Source organism: Saccostrea cucullata, unplaced genomic scaffold (assembly GCF_032062105.1).
Source record: "Saccostrea cucullata isolate Sc308-1 unplaced genomic scaffold, CSIRO_AGI_Scuc_v1 ctg2372, whole genome shotgun sequence".
Classification (NCBI taxonomy): Eukaryota; Metazoa; Mollusca; class Bivalvia; order Ostreida; family Ostreidae; genus Saccostrea; species Saccostrea cuccullata.
The window spans coordinates 124,445-142,166 of NW_026928602.1; the positions used below are offsets into that span (position 1 = coordinate 124,445).

General features: G+C 33.9%; 1 long non-coding RNA gene across 1 annotated transcript; it reads right to left on the minus strand.

The window, feature by feature from the left end:
- Window positions 1-15,418: 15,418 nt before the first annotated feature.
- LOC134278127 (uncharacterized) lies at window positions 15,419-17,018 on the minus strand. The gene is made up of 3 exons (XR_009994384.1): window positions 16,934-17,018; window positions 16,727-16,800; window positions 15,419-15,514 (listed from the first exon to the last, which is right to left on the minus strand). It is a non-coding gene; the product is annotated as an uncharacterized LOC134278127 (long non-coding RNA).
- Between the last annotated feature and the right edge of the window lie 704 nt (window positions 17,019-17,722).

Here is a 17,722-nt window from a genome sequence, read left to right on the forward strand (position 1 = left end):
AGAAATCTACGGCGATCGGTTAGAGCAATATTCGTATCTGAATATATTTAATTGTCCATCTCAAATGTATAGAAGTAATGAATAATAACTTTATAAACTTCAATAGAAATTGAAGTTGGTCCGTCACCAGATCAAATCTTCTGAGAAGGCCCTCGACCTTCACAGAATTTTATCACGAGACCGGCCTTCTACAATTGCCATTGAAGTTTATAAACTAGATATTTATTTCTTCTATATACCCTCTACCTAAAAATACACAAAGTACACATCGGCACCATCGCGATTTTATTAGGTCGGTGACATATCAAGATGTATTTTCGTCTGAAATTCCGTGAAATAAATTCCCTGAAACCATATACTTTCTGTGTTTCCCAAGGTCTCAACGTACGGATATTGCAAACAGAAAAGCGCACCACACTTGCAAATATTTATATATAAACTTCCCTATTTCATTTACTAAATTAAAAAGCTTCGGAAAGATTTATCGACCTTTTTGATGTTTATCTGTTATTCAAAGTGTGTTTGTTGATTCGGTTGTCCATATTACGTGGGTACAGCTGTAATATCTATTTATCTCACTTATGTGCTTTACTAATTTAGATATCTTTTGGGGTCTAATTTGCGGCATGCGGTGATTCGGTCTAAGGGTATTTAAACTCGTGTTTTACTTTCTTTTGTCATTCGACAAAAGTTTGCCACGACTTTTCAGTTAGGTTTAAAGATGTCCGATTCAGACAGTAGCAAGCTATCTCCACGTGGTAGTCCGGGGATAAGTGTTACTCACCACCAAAATAGAGGCGCGTCCAACAACAATAAGTTTAGCCGCAACTGTTCGGATGAGGACCTGTCTACGCTCCTGCAAGTTATATGCAGCGTTAGCCAAGAACAAAAAGGTGCTTTTAAAGGAGTTAGAGGCCAAAATTTCAACTTACGTTTTCAAAGAAAGTTCTGTTGATTCAAGTCGAAACATCACAAAGAAAGGTACAAGTTTTAAACAGATTTACAAAGTGACTTTTAAAGTATTGATAAATTTATTGACTACGTGATGTTTTGAATGCTAACAAAATAATCAAAAAGCTGTTCTTCATATTAAATACCTGAAAAAAAGTTATGAGAATTACATATAAGTACGGCTGGGATGTTACCAGTGAGTATATGGACCCTCCACAGATAATCAATGTACCTAAAATGGTAAGAGATGTTTTGTTTTGTGAAAAAGAGAATGTAAATGTACAAACGGTAAAAGGAAGTCTAGGAAATAACATATCTTAACTTTGCTTACACTGTAAACAATACGTTATTTATCATTTAGGTCTGTGTAGAGTGCATGGTAAACTTGTGCCAAATGGATATCTTCGCTTTTTAGCTCACCTGAGCCAAAGGCTCAAGTGAGCTTTTCTGATCAAAGTTTGTCCGTTGTCTGTCGTTGTCGTCGTAGTCGTTGTCGTTGTAAACTTTTCATATTTTCATCTTCTTCTCAAGAACCACTGGGCCAATTTCAACCAAACTTGCTACAAAGTATCCTTGGCTAAAGGGGATTCAAGTTTGTTCAAATGAAGGGCCACGACCTTTTCCAAGGGGAGATAATTATGAATTAGAGAAAAATTAATGCCATTTTTAAAAAATCTTCTTCTCAAGAACAACTGGACCAGGAAAGATGAAACTCATGTGGAATCATCCTCAGGTAGTGTTAATTCAAGTTTGTTCAAATCATGACCCCCGGGGGTAGGGTGGGGCCAAAATGGCCGATCAAAGTTTTACATAGGAATATATAGGAAAAATCTTTAAAAATCTTCTTCTCAAGAACCACTGGGCCAGGAAAGATGAAACTCATGTGGAATCATCCTCAGGTAGTGTTAATTCAAGTTTGTTCAAATTATGACCCCCGGGGGTAGGGTTGGGCCAAAATGGCCGATCAAAGTTTCACATAGGAATATATAGGAAAAATCTTTAAAAATCTTCTTCTCAAGAACCACTGGGCCAGGAAAGATGAAACTCATGTGGAATCATCCTCAGGCAGCGTAGATTCAAATTTGTACAAATCATGACCCCCAGGGGTAGAGTGGGGCCACAATGGCCGATCAAAGTTTTACATAGGAATATATAGGAAAAATCTTTAAAAATTTTCTTCTCAAGAACCACTTGGCCAGGAAAGATGAAACTCACGTGGAATCATCCCCAGATAATGTAAATTCAAGTTTGTTCAAATCATGACCCTTGGGGGTAGGGTGGGGCCAAAATGGCCGATCAAAGTTTTACATAGGAATATATAGGAAAAATCTTTTAAAAATCTTAATTCTTCTCAAGAACCACTGGGCCAGGAAAGATGAAACTCATGTGGAATCATCCTCAGGTAGTGTAGATTCAAGTTTGTTCAAATCATGACCCCCGGGGGTAGGGTGGGGCCAACATGGCCAATCAAAGTTTTACATAGGAATATATAGAAAAAATCTTGTCAAGAACCATTGATACAAGAATGATGAAACTCATGTGGAATCATCCTCAGGTAGTGTAGATTCAAGTTTGTTCAAATCATGACCCCCGGGGGTAGGGTGGGGCCAAATGGCCGTTAAAAGTTTTAAATAGGAATATATAGGGAAACCTTTTAAAATCCTCTTTTCAAGTACTTCAAAGCTTAGTGATATTTATAGGGAATCATCCTCAGGTATTGTAGATTCTAGTTTGTTCAAATCATGACCCCCTTGGGGGTTAAAATTCAAGCCCCCCCCCCTCCTCAGTTAACTTTCAGTTCAGATCTGATATGTGCTTTTTTCTAGCCAATTGCTCAGGTGAGCGATGTGGCCCTTGGCCTCTTGTTTGAACTACTAGTTGAAATCCCGTGCAAGCGCGGTGAAAATTCAATCTGTTTTTACTGCTAACAGAACTATTCCAAAAACTATCTTTATTCTGTTGTACTATGTTATACATCATGTACTTAAGGTGCTCATTGACACTTACTCTTTACATGTTTACTTAGAAACCTCATTTTAATATATTTTGAGCTATAAATTATTGATTATTATATACTTCAGATGATCTATTTCCATTTACATCACGGATAAGAGAATGGATGTGCACATTTAACTGTACAACTAAGCTTTTTTTTCAATCCAAAAGGTACATTCAGACCTAAAAGGTATAAATGTTTTAAAAATAAAAGACTTCATGTATCATATCAACTGAAATGTATTCATTAAAGAACAAATTTTTAATAGTATTTAAGTAAATTGTTTAAAAATAATATTGTACCATTTTATGTCTAAACAAATAACCATGGCCATTAATAGACATTTATTTATAAAACATTTAAGCACAACTTACTAGGATATACTCACAACCTCATTCTGTTACCAATTTTTTGACATTTATTTTCATGTCCATTCATTTTTCTTTATACATCGGGTTCGATGTGAACCTGACTTCTAGAACTTTCAACAAATAGCGAGATCGGACATAAACGGAAAGGATTGGCACATTTTGTTTTTTAATGAATGACCACAGCTTATTTCTTTTACATCACTTAAATCAAGTTTTTGATTGAATAATTCGTTAATGACGCTTTATGAAATAAACAAGCGTGCTTGTTGTGTTATTTTAATAAATGCCAGTTACTTAGATCCGCCACCACTTTACTCTCTTCAGTGTTATTTCGAGGCTGTTATTCGAAAATCAAAGTAGACTTTCAATTAGATTTACGATAATTACTATGCAAGTGAAATCTGAATATAATTTACGGACATCACTTAATACCTATTGTATTCCTACAGGCTTTAGTAATAACTATTGTGCAGCCGTTTCAGAGTTTATTTGTAAAATTTGTTAATTTATAAGTATAGATGTTAGATGGAAAATTTAAAGATTTTGTGATTTGCTAAATTACGACGGCGTATTCGTGCCATTTGACAATGTAGAGAAAATTTTTAAAAAACGTTTGTACGATTTTTTAAATCGTTTGAACGATTTAGAAAAGCGTTTGTACGATTTAGAAAATCGTTTGAACGATTTTTTAAATCGTTTGTACGATTAAGAAAATCGTTAGTACGATTTAGAAAATCGTTAGACTAGTACGATTTAGACAATCGTTTGTACGAATTGTATTTCTTGTTATTACACATCGAAGCCTAGTAGAAAACATTGCACAAGTAGGACAACGTATCCACGCATAGCACATTTAATAAATCACACGATGAATGACAGAGAAAAATTGATCAAGGAATATTTCACTTTTCGGAAATTGCACAAATCCTTTAGCAATCTCACCGAGTCTTTGTTAGTGAACGGACGTTGGAAAGGACAACAGCTAAGTTGGGACTGTTGAGACGAAAGAATAAATCCGACATAGGGGACGTAGCTCTTTTCATCGAGGAAACACTTGAGTCATGTGGTCAATTGCATGGATACAGGTGGTTGTACTGGAAAGCTATTATGACAGGATTTACCGTTTCTCAAGAAGATATTCGATGTATTCTATTTAGAAAATCCGGAGGGAGTGTGTTTAAGGGAAAAAAATAGATAAAGACGAAGATTGTATGCTAACAAAGGTCCATAACAACAACATTCATACAGATTTTCTAAATCATACTAACGATTTTTCTAAATCGTTCAAACGATTATTTAAAATCGTTCAGACGATTTTCTAAATCGTACAAACGATTTTACAAATCGTACGAATGATTTAACAAATTGTACAAACGATTTTCTAAATCGTACAAACGATTTTCTAAATCATTCAAACGATTTTAAAAATCGTACAAACGATTTTAAAAAACCGTACAAACGATTTTTTTAAATTTTCTCTACATTTTCAATATGGCACGAATACGCCGTCGTACTAAATTGAATATGACAAACCAAGAATTTTTTTTTCACTACAGGATCTTATAAGAAAGTGTTTTTGCTGGAGTGAAAATTTTCTCCAACGTTATACCTAGTACTTCGTGTTAATTTAGATACTTAGACTTATTCGGTGCATTTGTGTTTTATGTTCTGAAGTTGAGACATTTACCCGTAATTTTGATTGGGAGTCAGGAGTGATATTCTGCATCATCGTAATGCGAGTGCCTAATTTTTGCGAGAGCCTGATATGTGTAATGATTGGCTGAGAGCCTGATATGTGTAATGATTGGATGAGAGCCTGATATGTGTAATGATTGGATGAGAGCCTGATATATGTGCATTGATTGACTGAGAGCCTGATGTGTGTATTGATTGGCTGAGAGCCTATGCGTATGTTTGGCTGAGAGCCTGATGTTTGTATTCATTGGCTGAGAGCCAGGATTTAGATACATAGTACGTTTTGTAGGCTGAGAGTCAAAATGAATTTTAAATGCATATTAGTTAAGGCTTACAGCCAGGATTAAATTTTTTTGAAACTGTTTACTATTTGAATTCAACTTGTTCTTCATAAAATTAAAACTTTATATGTTATCGTTTTGTTATGATTTCAGCTCTTCAACCATTCACATTGGGTACATTGGACAAGAGGGGGACATTGTTACATTTTTTTTATATTTGAAAAGGTTAACATTAATTAATATTAAATAATTTATCCGGTCAAATAGGCTATGGAGGTAGGAATTGAGCTGCAATTATTTTGAAATATTGAAATTATTTTTCTTTATTAAAATGTTTGTACCACAACCCTTTACATCCCCCCCCCCCAAAAAAAAAGAAGATTGTTTAAATTCGAAAGGTGATGAATGAAGTTTTCAAATGAATTGAGCACCTGTTACCCCCAAAATACTGGTTTTGATTATATCCTTAAACAATATTAATCAGTTCTTTAAAACATGCTTTATGCATGGAAACATGATTGTAAGCATAAGTCCTACACTGAAGAAACAAGTACAAATATTATAAGCCTTGGTTCAATGTTTCTATTTTACATCATTTAATATTTATTTCTTCATGTCATCAAATAATTTTGTGAACTTCAGATAATTTTGGCTCATGGCAAACTTATTTTCCCTGTCTTGCAGGATTTACACCTGCAAAACACAAGGATCTGGTAATTCTTCAGATATGCCAGATCCCAAATGTAATTTGTAAACATGAGGTAGGTAAAGAAATATTTGAAGTCTGACGGTACCTCCATCTATACCCCGCCACCAACTATTACATATCCCTGTCCTGGCACATCATTGTACAAATATTAGTCTCGAAGGGTCTTGTGTCTTATTTGTGATTGTCTTCATTTCAGTAGGCTGAAAAAATAATCAGAGGAAATGCATTGCTGTTATATAGAAGTTCTATCCAGCATTACGTGTACATTCAAAATTCTTTCAGTTATATGTAGTAAATCAAATTTAATTGTTAACCTTAATGATCATCATAAGGGGATTTTTTCAAGACTTCTCCTTGTGGAAGAACGAGACTTTCTTTTCCAACTGCTTAAAACGTCGAAGCTCCACAGAAAGACTGCTAACAATAAATGTTGCAATAAAATGTTTCCAAAACTGAAACATGAACATAGAGAAAAATGAAACACGAGCAGCAAATGAATTTCTGAACCAAATTTTCATACCTTCAATTCAGGTTCAGACTTGATAAATTAATTGGTTGTAGATATTTTAACGCCGAGTCGGCAATTTTTCAGTCATATTTCGGCGGACTATTAGTTTAAATGATCGGTTTTTTAAAGTTTTTAGTTTCTTTGGCGGCCCCCAGTGAGCCTACTGTTTTTCGAACTCCAGAGAAAAGATCTTTTACATACGAAGGGGGTTGTCATCCTTGGCAAGGGGCACCATTTAACGTCCCGTCCGACGGACTTAAATTAGTTTTTAAAATATGTCAACCGTTAAAAATATTGTGTAAACTGTTAATAAAATAAATTCATATATATACATGCATTTCTCATTCAAATTACTTTCAAAATTTTATTCAAATTTTACTATAATAATCAGTTTCTTGTAGATAATTTAAAATTTAAATCACATGCATCCTCAAAATTGCTCCCCCCCCCCCCGGAAGAGAATTTTCCTTAAATCACATGTATGTAAATTCAAATTATTTATACGGAATTTTTAGCACAGGTTTTTTTTGTTTTGAATTTTATTGAAAAGGTAGAGAAAGAGTTTTCCACATGAAGCCTTATGTCAAGAAAGAGGACATTGCAGAAAACTGGGCCGAAACCTTATCTCATTTAGATAGGGCTTTCAAGTCTGAAGTAGACTTTTTGGAAGTGTAAAAATAATGTATGAACTTTTTACAAATGTTCATGTTTATAAAATTTTAAATTTAACGCTTTAAAAACAAGAATAAGTTGACGAGGACATATACACATTGTGCAAAACAAAATGAAAACATTCTGTTTAGATTTCAACAAAGGACTTGTTGTAATGATATGAAACTGTTTTCCTTTCAAGTTTCTCATAAATAGCCGTCACATTCGTTTCCCATCATTTATTTCCACCAACATTGGTATTGGAAAGGGAAAAGATTGACTACAACAAACAAAATAAACAGAACTTACAATGATGTACATTATATTAGTGACTGAAATGACGAATGACAATATTGAATTGACTGATAATACTGAGTACAAAAATTACAAATACTTTATATCATAAACTAGGAAGGCATGATAGTAATGAATAATTGAAGTGAATAGAAATTAATAAATGACTTTAACATCTAACCTGTGAGTATGCTAATTTACATCATATGCTCAAACTGAAGATTAACCTCATTTACTCCAAAAATACAGTATACAAGATATGAAGTTAACACTGCACTCAGACAACCACAAAAAGGTAATTATGGTTGTAAAAAGGTGATTATTTTCCAACTCGTCCAAAAATATAAGATAAAACAGCTCAAAATCAGAACAGCTTTGGTAAACATCGAAACTCGTGCAAACATGGCAGGTTTACACGTCAGAATTGAAAATTCCTATTCTGATAAACCTGGGAAAATAAATGAATCCTAATAAATTTGGACAATGACACATAATCAATCTTACACTTGTGATTCTGTGTTGCCAGAGATGTACTTTGTAAACAAAGCAATTAAAGCACGTCTGACACACTTACACTTCCATTATCTTTGGGATCAGCAGAATACACGCAACAACCACAAACGTTTGAACAATTAAGGGAAGCAAGCAGTGAGCAACGAGTTGTCAAAAATATTGGACGTTTATCAAACAAAAGAAGCGGGTTGGAATGCTGCGAGGGCTTTAATGTATAAAACTTAACCGTAAACATGATACTGTACGTATACCCAGGGTTAAATGTTAGAATTTTTGCGAAAATAGAGATTGATATATATTTTTTTCTGCGTAAGCTTTTTCTTCATGGTTTAAAAATCTATTTGGTATAGTTTAATGACACATAATTACTGACATAAACTCCGCATATTTCTTTGTTTTAAAAATGATAGAAAACCGCGAAAATAAATGATGGCGGTAAAAATGGATTTTACAAAGCAGGCATGCGCCAGTGTCTCTATGTTTACATCATAGATATGCTGTTAGTTACTGAAATCGTAGATTGAATGTTTTTGATCACCTTAGAATACTTGATTGCAAATTAACTGGCATGGGCAAGTGTCTTCATCCATACATCCCTTTCAGGCGACCGAAATTCCTTTAACTTTTTATCATCAGTCTTCGGACGTTTTTCTTTTGTCTTTTCAGCATTGATAATCCATTTTATCAAATAAAAGGTTCCCAGACACTATTATTGATCAAGTAGCCTTTAACAAAATATTTCCTTCGAAATAGAATCCTTAACTTAATGAATTCGTTGCGTAACCGCCTTTCAAGCCAATTTACATCTTGCGTACTTTTGTAAGAAATCTACGGCGATCGGTTAGAGCAATATTCATATCTGAATATATTTAATTGTCCATCTCAAATGTATAGAAGTAATGAATAATAACTTTATAAACTTCAATAGAAATTGAAGTTGGTCCGTCACCAGATCAAATCTTCTGAGAAGGCCCTCGACCTTCACAGAATTTTATCACGAGACCGGCCTTCTACAATTGCCATTGAAGTTTATAAACTAGATATTTATTTCTTCTATATACCCTCTACCTAAAAATACACAAAGTACACATCGGCACCATCGCGATTTTATTAGGTCGGTGACATATCAAGATGTATTTTCGTCTGAAATTCCGTGAAATAAATTCCCTGAAACCATATACTTTCTGTGTTTCCCAAGGTCTCAACGTACGGACATTGCAAACAGAAAAGCGCACCACACTTGCAAATATTTATATATAAACTTCCATATTTCATTTACTAAATTAAAAAGCTTCGGAAAGATTTATCGACCTTTTTGATGTTTATCTGTTATTCAAGGTGTGTGTGTTAATTCGGTTGTCCATATTACGTGGGTACAGCTGTAATATCTATTTATCTCACTTATGTGCTTTACTAATTTAGATATCTTTTGGGGTCTAATTTGCGGCATGCGGTGATTCGGTCTAAGGGTATTTAAACTCGTGTTTTACTTTCTTTTGTCATTCGACAAAAGTTTGCCACGACTTTTCAGTTAGGTTTAAAGATGTCCGATTCAGACAGTAGCAAGCTATCTCCACGTGGTAGTCCGGGGATAAGTGTTACTCACCACCAAAATAGAGGCGCGTCCAACAACAATAAGTTTAGCCGCAACTGTTCGGATGAGGACCTGTCTACGCTCCTGCAAGTTATATGCAGCGTTAGCCAAGAACAAAAAGGTGCTTTTAAAGGAGTTAGAGGCCAAAATTTCAACTTACGTTTTCAAAGAAAGTTCTGTTGATTCAAGTCGAAACATCACAAAGAAAGGTACAAGTTTTAAACAGATTTACAAAGTGACTTTTAAAGTATTGATAAATTTATTGACTACGTGATGTTTTGAATGCTAACAAAATAATCAAAAAGCTGTTCTTCATATTAAATACCTGAAAAAAAGTTATGAGAATTACATATAAGTACGGCTGGGATGTTACCAGTGAGTATATGGACCCTCCACAGATAATCAATGTACCTAAAATGGTAAGAGATGTTTTGTTTTGTGAAAAAGAGAATGTAAATGTACAAACGGTAAAAGGAAGTCTAGGAAATAACATATCTCAACTTTGCTTACACTGTAAACAATACGTTATTTATCATTTAGGTCTGTGTAGAGTGCATGGTAAACTTGTGCCAAATGGATATCTTCGCTTTTTAGCTCACCTGAGCCAAAGGCTCAAGTGAGCTTTTCTGATCAAAGTTTGTCCGTTGTCTGTCGTTGTCGTCGTAGTCGTTGTCGTTGTAAACTTTTCATATTTTCATCTTCTTCTCAAGAACCACTGGGCCAATTTCAACCAAACTTGCTACAAAGTATCCTTGGCTAAAGGGGATTCAAGTTTGTTCAAATGAAGGGCCACGACCTTTTCCAAGGGGAGATAATTATGAATTAGAGAAAAATTAATGCCATTTTTAAAAAATCTTCTTCTCAAGAACAACTGGACCAGGAAAGATGAAACTCATGTGGAATCATCCTCAGGTAGTGTTAATTCAAGTTTGTTCAAATCATGACCCCCGGGGGTAGGGTGGGGCCAAAATGGCCGATCAAAGTTTTACATAGGAATATATAGGAAAAATCTTTAAAAATCTTCTTCTCAAGAACCACTGGGCCAGGAAAGATGAAACTCATGTGGAATCATCCTCAGGTAGTGTTAATTCAAGTTTGTTCAAATAATGACCCCCGGGGGTAGGGTTGGGCCAAAATGGCCAATCAAAGTTTCACATAGGAATATATAGGAAAAATCTTTAAAAATCTTCTTCTCAAGAACCACTGGGCCAGGAAAGATGAAACTCAAGTGGAATCATCCTCAGGCAGCGTAGATTCAAATTTGTACAAATCATGACCCCCAGGGGTAGAGTGGGGCCACAATGGCCGATCAAAGTTTTACATAGGAATATATAGGAAAAATCTTTAAAAATTTTCTTCTCAAGAACCACTTGGCCAGGAAAGATGAAACTCACGTGGAATCATCCCCAGATAATGTAAATTCAAGTTTGTTCAAATCATGACCCTTGGGGGTAGGGTGGGGCCAAAATGGCCGATCAAAGTTTTACATAGGAATATATAGGAAAAATCTTTTAAAAATCTTAATTCTTCTCAAGAACCACTGGGCCAGGAAAGATGAAACTCATGTGGAATCATCCTCAGGTAGTGTAGATTCAAGTTTGTTCAAATCATGACCCCCGGGGGTAGGGTGGGGCCAACATGGCCAATCAAAGTTTTACATAGGAATATATAGAAAAAATCTTGTCAAGAACCATTGATACAAGAATGATGAAACTCATGTGGAATCATCCTCAGGTAGTGTAGATTCAAGTTTGTTCAAATCATGACCCCCGGGGGTAGGGTGGGGCCAAATGGCCGTTAAAAGTTTTAAATAGGAATATATAGGGAAACCTTTTAAAATCCTCTTTTCAAGTACTTCAAAGCTTAGTGATATTTATAGGGAATCATCCTCAGGTATTGTAGATTCTAGTTTGTTCAAATCATGACCCCCTTGGGGGTTAAAATTCAAGCCCCCCCCCTCCTCAGTTAACTTTCAGTTCAGATCTGATATGTGCTTTTTTCTAGCCAATTGCTCAGGTGAGCGATGTGGCCCTTGGCCTCTTGTTTGAACTACTAGTTGAAATCCCGTGCAAGCGCGGTGAAAATTCAATCTGTTTTTACTGCTAACAGAACTATTCCAAAAACTATCTTTATTCTGTTGTACTATGTTATACATCATGTACTTAAGGTGCTCATTGAGACTTACTCTTTACATGTTTACTTAGAAACCTCATTTTAATATATTTTGAGCTATAAATTATTGATTATTATATACTTCAGATGATCTATTTCCATTTACATCACGGATAAGAGAATGGATGTGCACATTTAACTGTACAACTAAGCTTTTTTTTCAATCCAAAAGGTACATTCAGACCTAAAAGGTATAAATGTTTTAAAAATAAAAGACTTCATGTATCATATCAACTGAAATGTATTCATTAAAGAACAAATTTTTAATAGTATTTAAGTAAATTGTTTAAAAATAATATTGTACCATTTTATGTCTAAACAAATAACCATGGCCATTAATAGACATTTATTTATAAAACATTTAAGCACAACTTACTAGGATATACTCACAACCTCATTCTGTTACCAATTTTTTGACATTTATTTTCATGTCCATTCATTTTTCTTTATACATCGGGTTCGATGTGAACCTGACTTCTAGAAATTTCAACAAATAGGAGATCGGACATAAACAGAAAGGATTTGCACATTTTGTTTTTTAATGAATGACCACAGTTTACTTCTTTTACATCACTTAAATCAAGTTTTTGATTGAATAATTCGTTAATGACGCTTTATGAAATAAACAAGCGTGCTTGTTGTGTTATTTTAATAAATGCCAGTTACTTAGATCCGCCACCACTTTACTCTCTTCAGTGTTATTTCGAGGCTGTTATTCGAAAATCAAAGTAGACTTTCAATTAGATTTACGATAATTACTATGCAAGTGAAATCTGAATATAATTTACGGACATCACTTAATACCTATTGTATTCCTACAGGCTTTAGTAATAACTATTGTGCAGCCGTTTCAGAGTTTATTTGTAAAATTTGTTAATTTATAAGTATAGATGTTAGATGGAAAATTTAAAGATTTTGTGATTTGCTAAATTACGACGGCGTATTCGTGCCATAATGACAATGTAGAGAAAATTTTATAAAATCGTTTGTACGTTTTTTTTTAAATCGCTGAAACGATTTAGAAAATCGTTTGTACCATTTAGAAAATCGTTTGAACGATTTAAAAAATCGTTTGTACGATTAAGAAAATCGTTAGTACGATTTAGAAAATCGTTAGACTAGTACGATTTAGACAATCGTTTGTACGAATTGTATTTCTTGTTATTACACATCGAAGCCTAGTAGAAAACATTGCACAAGTAGGACAACGTATCCACGCATAGCACATTTAATAAATCACACGATGAATGACAGAGAAAAATTGATCAAGGAATATTTCACTTTTCGGAAATTGCACAAATCCTTTAGCAATCTCACCGAGTCTTTGTTAGTGAACGGACGTTGGAAAGGACAACAGCTAAGTTGGGACTGTTGAGACGAAAGAATAAATCCGACATAGGGGACGTAGCTCTTTTCATCGAGGAAACACTTGAGTCATGTGGTCAATTGCATGGATACAGGTGGTTGTACTGGAAAGCTATTATGACAGGATTTACCGTTTCTCAAGAAGATATTCGATGTATTCTATTTAGAAAATCCGGAGGGAGTGTGTTTAAGGGAAAAAAATAGATAAAGACGAAGATTGTATGCTAACAAAGGTCCATAACAACAACATTCATACAGATTTTCTAAATCATACTAACGATTTTTCTAAATCGTTCAAACGATTATTTAAAATCGTTCAGACGATTTTCTAAATCGTACAAACGATTTTACAAATCGTACGAATGATTTAACAAATTGTACAAACGATTTTCTAAATCGTACAAACGATTTTCTAAATTCAAACGATTTAAAAAAACCGTACAAACGATTTACAAAATCGTACAAACGATTTTTTAAAATTTTCTCTTCATTTTCAATATGGCACGAATACGCCGTCGTACTAAATTGAATATGACAAACCAAGAAATTTTTTTTCACTACAGGATCTTTTAAGAAAGTGTTTTTGCTGGAGTGAAAATTTTCTCCAACGTTATACCTAGTACTTCGTGTTAATTTAGATATTTAGACTTATTCGGTGCATTTGTGTTTTATGTTCTAAAGTTGAGACATTTATCCGTAATTTTGATTGGGAGTCAGGAGTGATGTTCTGCATCGTAATACGAGTGCCTAATTTTGGCGAGAGCCTGATATGTGTAATGATTGGCTGAGAGCCTGATATGTGTAATGATTGGATGAGAGCCTGATATGTGTAATGATTGGATGAGAGCCTGATATATGTGCATTGATTGACTGAGAGCCTGATGTGTGTATTGATTGGCTGAGAGCCTATGCGTATGTTTGGCTGAGAGCCTGATGTTTGTATTCATTGGCTGAGAGCCAGGATTTAGATACATAGTACGTTTTGTAGGCTGAGAGTCAAAATGAATTTTAAATGCATATTAGTTAAGGCTTACAGCCAGGATTAAATTTTTTTGAAACTGTTTACTATTTGAATTCAACTTGTTCTTCATAAAATTAAAACTTTATATGTTATCGTTTTGTTATGATTTCAGCTCTTCAACCATTCACATTGGGTACATTGGACAAGAGGGGGACATTGTTACACTGATTGAAATATACCAGGTTTTATCGGGGCATCAAAATTAAAGTACACTTTAAGTAAAAACAATACACATTTTTCTAAATTCGGTCATTGGTGTTTATTTCTCAATTTATTTATCTTTTCAACCAGGAAAGCTTGAAACAGTGCCTTTCTTCATATCTCATCTTGTTCGGAGTAAATCAACATTTTCAATGCTAACCCCTCATTTTCATGCAGTGCAATGGTATCATGAGAAAAAAATTGTTTCTAAACCCGTGTTCTGACAAACTTGTGAAAATGACTTTTGAAGGAGCTTTATGCACTTTACAAATACTTCAATGAACAAGAAAAACCTATAATTCCTAGTCTTTAGCTTGAAAAGTAACTTGTCTAATTTATTTGATTTGCATATTAGATTATTCTTTGTTCTTGGATATGCAGGATTTGTCAGGGCCAGAGAGCTGTGCAATATTACGAGATCAGATATTACCTTTTACGATACTCATGTGGAAATTCAAATTAGAAGCTTCAGGACTGACATATACAGAGGAGGCTAACATTGTCGCCTCCTCTATATTTGTGTTTGAGTTGTTTTTGTATATGTAAAAAGAATATGAAAGAGAACATGACAATAATTCTTTTACTGTACACTAAAGCTGGAGACAAATTATTCATTGTTACTTGTTTTCCCGTTCACAAAGGAAAGCATTTAAGTAAGAACAGGGTCGATCATTCCACTCTCCGTTATAAAAAATGTCGATACAATCCATTTCTAGTTCTGGAAAATTGTTGTTGTCCGGGTTAAACCTGCTCCAGTGAGTAAATCCAATCGTCGTGTTTGAGTGTTCCCAAATGTACGCGCCCTCTGTCGCCCTGTCACTTCCCCCGGTCCATGTTGCACAAAGATAGCGATTGCTACAAGCTGAGGGAGAAACGAACTAATTTGAAGTTGAATACTCTTTCAATGTGTTAAAAACAGGGGAAAATAGTAAAATGGAAAATTTTAACCCCGGAATTAACAGAATTTTGGATTACTCTGGTGTCTTACTAGACAGTTTACACTGTATTTTACTGCTGACTTTGAAAAAAAAAAAAACTCAAATTGTTGCTTTACAAATAAATGAAATTTGAAGAAATATAAGGTAATTGTAACTTTCTTACAAGCAGCGTTTAGAATGTTTGTAGTAATCCAGGTGTTTTCTTCCAGGTCATTGATTTCCACGAGGTAGGAGTTGCGCCTATAGCAAGACTGCTGTAAAATTATAAGGTTATTGTATATTTTTTTCAAATTTTATAGATCTTATTATGGTACATCGAGAAATACAGATGGCTCAAATTAGACTGTAGATCTACTGGTTCATACTTATAACCAAGAGAGAGGAAAATAGCAATAGGATTTGAAACTTTGCAACAACAATACTTAAAATTGTTTGTTTTAGTTTATTTTTCTTCTGTGCCAAGTTATATTAAAAGCAGTCTAAAACTGTGGATACATTTAGAAATAAACTTAATGCAATTTCATATTAAGTAACCATGGCAACAATGTTCATTTAACTCTAAAACCGACATAACGAATTCTGTATCTTTTTAATGTGGTATACTTTTGTGCCAAGTTATACTGAAAGCAGACCAGAACTGTCCTAGAGTAGCTTTTTTAATAAATGTGTTACATTAAATGTTTAAATCTAAAGTTTAAACTAATCTATAACTATCAAGGTTAAACTTTAGATTTAAACGTTTAATGTAACAAATGTTCGCAGAAAGACGGACACCTTTCTATTACATAAGCTTTTCTGTTTTCTGACAAGGTGAGCTAAATAAATTGAAACAAGTTGTTTTCCTAGATTTGATCCAAATCGTAGAATGAAAAACAAACAAATATACATGTAATAGTTAATTAACTTGGTTTCGATTGGATCTCTCGTAAAGAGGGGAGCTTAAAGTGAGAGTCATGATATTTAACACAACTTTCAATTATACTACTTACATAAACAGACGACTTGAAAACAATAAGAGCTAGATAAACATTTAAAGAGACTCTACCGAAAATTAATAAATTAAACCGGGAATGACTTAAAATAAATCGATTCTCCATTACTTTCAGTTTGCTAGATTTATACTTAAATTATTGATCTTGATATCTTAAATGTAATTGTGTTATTTTTATTTTTGGAGAAACGAATCTTGCAGAGACGAAACCGGATAATATATTTTGTAAAGACATTAAATTTTAGCTAATGTGTTTTGTAGAATTTTATTAAGGGAGTCAGTTGCAATAAATTTTGCATTTAAAAACGCCAAAATTTATTGACGGGCGTCAAAATTTGAGACACATGAGGCATGCGTTTTTTTTTTATATATATTATGTATTTTATATATCAAGTAACAAACTACTTAGTCAAGTTTGCGTATTAATTTCGAATACTTTAGCTTTTTAAAGACCTTATTAAAAGCAATATTTTACCATGGCTTCTGCTTGAGATAGTTTTGTGCTGTTTAGACTATAACATCTGCCTGTGTCACTGTTACATGTCCAACCTGTATCAAAATCTACAATGAATTACTGTTCAAACACAGCATACTTCAATAATTTAATTATTGAAAACAACCTCTTATACAAAAATACAGCAAAATCAATCATGCTGAAGAATGTATCTCGAAAAATATATACCTCTATTGGGTGTGAAGTACATCCATCCAATCTCAATTTGGTCCATTCTCGACGATTTGCATTGTGTTTGCTTTCTACATAACTTCCGTCCGCGATGAAAACCAAAGCAGACACAACTCGTCTCACAGGATAAAGCACATTCAGTCAGCGAGTCTGTGTTCTCCACAGATATAAGGTCATTATTTCCAAGTTTATCTTCACATCCGGGGATAACGAAATAAAGGGCGGAAGTTGACAGTGACGAGTATACACCACAGTAAAACTCAATCAAACAGAAATTAAAAAGCTGTATTTTGAATAAGTATGTCATTTCACCTGTTTTCATCTGACTGATTTTATCTATCTATCTATCTATCTACATGTATCTCGCGATACTACTCAAATTTTGAATATTCTGAATAGGGTCAGATATAAAAGTAGCTATTTTAAATGGCAATTCGAGATTGATTTTGAATAGCAGCATCAACTAATATTTACCTGGTATCCCTTTCGATTTTAAGGACAGATGATACAAACTTTTGTCCTAAAATTGAAAATAACAACCTGAATCATTTTTCAGCGTAGGTTTTAATTTTTCTCTCAAAGTTTCACAAAAATGGATTTTTTGGTTTAAATATTAAAAACATTGTATAAGGCTGAAAATGTTCATTTCAATCTGGTTCATAATTTTTTTTGTACAAGAATGCGAGAGAGAGAGCGAGAGATTCTCCGTAGTTTGGACTTTTTTACGAGGGTGATTCATTATATATTTTTTCTTAAATTTAAGTACACCTTTTTTTTATATGTAAA